Below are 3,981 nucleotides of genomic sequence, written 5' to 3' on the forward strand. Positions count from 1 at the left end.
GATGAAAACCCATAAACAACTAGCAAATATAATAATAGCATCATTGTTGAAGGACTATTTTTTATAAAAAAGTTTCTAACCGTCCAAGCAAGCGGCACCAAAAGTAAACATTGCCCATCCTTCACAAAACATTTCTTTTCTCCTATAAAGCGTTTTGGACCTCTCAAAAAGTCCTAAAGAAGAAGAGTAGAAGTTTGAGAGACACAAGATCTCTAGAGGCAACATGTATTGGTGAGGAAGATTTGATCAAAAGGCCAAGCATCTAGAATAGTATGGCTTTTGATTAGGTTTTTAAAAAAAAGGGTACATCACCAAATTGCTTTGCTTGGTATACACATTAAGTTTTGCTTTGTGTACACAAGATACTAATGCAAGGACCACTGCTTTGAAGCTTTTCAAAGTATATGGTGAAATTCACAAGACCGCTTCCCTTATATCTATCTTCAAAAAGCATCCTCACATGAGTGCCTTTTACTTTCCTTGCTTTGCTTGGAGAAGGTGAAGGGACTCTTTTGCCCTGTACCCCTACATAAGGCATTAGGTGTCTCTTTTGCCTACTTGCTTAGCTATGGAAAGTCTTTTTTTCTTGGGGCAAGCTATGGAAAGCCTTAAATGAAGCAAAGAGGACTACCCCTATTTTATAACTTTAAAAGCTCAGGAGCATGCACACGCATGCGTGCGCACGTGCACACACACACACACACACACACACACACACATGGAAATGCCAAGCAGGATACGAAGCTTCACATGTTTGTCATTGCTTGCTTTTGGTTCTATTAGCAATGCCAAAGGTAATCATGGAAAACTACGGTGAGTGGTGTTCTTTTTTGATGCATTTATTTGGCCTAAAACTACAAATTCACACAATTTTACAGTGAATTTGCCAAGCATGCTTGACTTTTGGACGCATGATAGTCTAAGTTGTGATAGCAACCATGGCTGTGGCAATGGAGGAGACAAGTTTCCAACAATGAGAGCCCAAAAAATTCATGTGAAAGAGGTTAAGCAAGGTGTAAAGTCAGCTCATAAAAGGAGAGCAATTCAGAGATGACTTGTTGAAGGTGGGGATGCTAAAGCAAAATTCCAACATTCAAAAGCTATTAAGAAGGGACTTGGAAAGGAAAGTGACACGTTGTGAGCTCCTATTGCTTTCTTTTTCCATCATTGTAGGGTGTGTGTGTGTGTGTGTGTGCGTGCACGTGTGTGTGTGTGTGTGTGTGAGAGAGAGAGAGAGAGAGAGAGAGAGAGAGAGAGAGAGAGAGAGAGAGAGAGAATTGACAACTAGGCCATGGGAAGGAATTTGGGTGAAAGAAGAAACTTCAATAGTAGCATGCCTTTGATTAGAAGATGTGCAAAAGTTGAGCTTTATACAAGGAACAACCCAAAAGGCTCTATTGATCAATCCCAAAGGTTTTGAACGAGAGAGAGAGAGAGAGAGAGAGAGAGAGAGAGAGAGAGAGAAGAATAAGAAGAAGAGAATTTTAACGTCGTAGGAAAATTTCAAGAGACGAGAGAGAGAGAGAGAGAGAGAGAGAGAGAGAGAGAGAGAGAGAGAGAGGCTCAACACTAAAACCATGGGCACTACTCAACACTAAAACCATGGGCATGAGGTGGTGAGATCCACGATGGTCATCACACCCCTCAAGATCTATGGTGGAGATTCGACAAGGAAATAATGTTGGGAGTAAAAGTAATATCTAGAAAAACATGATCTCTAGAGAGTTCAAACCATGCCACCTTTTGCACGTCATGAATCTTGCGTCCTATTGCCGCCAACAAGTTTTGATTGTTAATCGCACACGAGATTAATAAGTCCCTTCATCTAACCTTATATATATATATATATATATATATATATATATATATATATATATATATATATATATATATATATATATATATATATAGATAGATAGATAGATAGATAGATAGATAGATAGAGAGAGAGAGAGAGAGGAGTTTAGGGAAAAGAGAGAGAGAAAGCGGGGGTGGGGGGGAGGACGGGGGGGGGGGAGAAGGTACTAGAGATTCTGAAAAAAGAGGGACTCACTTGTGAGAGCTATAAGGGACAGGGATGGTGCACCACGCTACCCTCAAGCATCAAGTTGCTAACAGAATACGAACGTGTGCGGGCGTGTGTGTGTTCAAGCGCAGAGAGAGAGAGAGAGAGAGAGAGAGAGAGAGGGAGAGAGAGAGAGAGAGAGAGAGAGAGAGAGAGAGAGAGAGAGAGAGAGAGAGAGAGAGAGAGAGAGAGAGAGATGTCAGTACTGAAGAGGGTGAGGCTGGAGAGCGAGGAGGGCTTCGAGTTCGTAATGGAGCCGGAAGCAGCAGCCTTACTCTTGCGTTCCCTCCTGCAACAAGACCAAGGTGTGTGTGTGTGTGTGTGTGTGTGTGTGTGTGTGTGTGTGTGTGTGTGTGTGTGTGTGTGTGTGTGTGAGAGAGAGAGAGAGAGAGAGAGAGAGAGAGAGAGAGAGAGAGAGAGAGAGAGAGAGAGAGCATCACACTACTTAAACTGAATGCCCACATAAGGATGCAAAAGCCCCAAATCAAATGTCTCAAATGTAGCATTCAAATCAGCTTATGTTTCATCTTATAAACCCAGTTTGTAGTACCAATGGCCTTCTTACCAGGAGGCGAGTCACATAAAAAATAAGTATTGTTCTGCATAAGTGCATCATATTCATCTTGCATAGTAGCCATCATAACAACCATCCAATTCTCTAGATTTTATGCATCAAACGTAAGAGGTTCATCCTTGTCACACATTATTAACATAGCCAAGGCATAACAATCTGATGCACAAGAAGCATGATGAGAATCTCAACGAGTGTATGACAAGACAAAGGTGTGTTCAATTTACTGTCATTTAAAGCATGCACTAGTCATTTTGGCATAGCTCTAGCTTCCTCATTTTCAACCCTATCCTCATCAAGTGCATCATTTACATCTGAAATAGAGTGACCTCTGACGTCACTTGAAACCTGTGTAGATTGAAACTTTGCCTCATTTGGACTTACATTTGAATTCCCACCATTGAAAAGAGGCAACAAGGTATAAAAAAATGTTATGTGAGCTTACACATGTCTCTTTAGTACATGATAACAAAGGCTACTACATCTTCCACAAGAAAAACATCTTGAGAAGTCAAGATACGCTAGTAATCAAAAACACGCAAATGACCAATAAAAACCATTTAAGATGAAATGGGAAAATCCCACAACTTTTAACCGATTTCAATGCCTATGGAGTCCAATTTCCATTTGATTTGGAAAAAAAATTGTTTTATTTGGGAATGTTATAAATAAGGTTTGTTGATGAGTCCTTGTGTTACATTAGACAAAGAGATAGATTATCAAGAAAATGGTGGTGTTGAGAAACACCTTTTTTTCATTAAAAGTTTATTTTCATCTTGGCATTAATAAACACCTCGTAAAATCATACATAGCATGGAAAATTTTAAAAACACCAAGATATGAATATTAAATGCTATTGATTTTCTCCTATTAAGTTAGCTTGTGCCAACAATCCTACACTGTTCTTGGATTGTGAGATTTATTTTTGATGTTTTGTGTTCTATATTGAAAGAAAACTTTCTTGTAGTTAGGAGATGAGCTGTCTACATCAAACTCTGACTGTGCAACTCCTAGCCATATCGGATATTCTGGATCTGCGGGTCTTACAAGAGAAAAATCCCCTCTCCTTACATTAATTTGAGCCTTAAAATCTTCTTATGACCTTGCACTTTGAGGACAAACATAGTGATCATTCAATTCTTCATAACCTTAAAACTCATCTCTATCTTTCTCTATCTGTTGCATTCGATGACTCCCTGTAGTCTTTGGCCAAAATTGTATATTATTCCCCATTGTGTTTGTTGGTTGATTGTTCAATCTCACCAATTATGTTTTGTCAATAAATAATAATTGGCTCCATGTATTTTGTAAAATCATGGTCATTTCCCTTCAATAGAGAACATCT

The 3,981-nt window shown here is 39.2% G+C and overlaps 1 long non-coding RNA gene across 1 annotated transcript; it reads left to right on the plus strand.

Annotated features, from left to right (window-relative positions):
- Positions 1-517: 517 nt before the first annotated feature.
- Positions 518-1,103, plus strand: LOC147423361 (uncharacterized). The gene is made up of 2 exons (XR_015186575.1): positions 518-794; positions 879-1,103. It is a non-coding gene; the product is annotated as an uncharacterized LOC147423361 (long non-coding RNA).
- The last annotated feature ends 2,878 nt before the right edge of the window (positions 1,104-3,981 follow it).

The sequence above is a fragment of the Adiantum capillus-veneris genome, chromosome 26 (genome assembly GCF_014529385.1).
Source record: "Adiantum capillus-veneris isolate H3 chromosome 26, ASM1452938v2, whole genome shotgun sequence".
In the NCBI taxonomy this organism is placed as follows: domain Eukaryota; kingdom Viridiplantae; phylum Streptophyta; class Polypodiopsida; order Polypodiales; family Pteridaceae; genus Adiantum; species Adiantum capillus-veneris.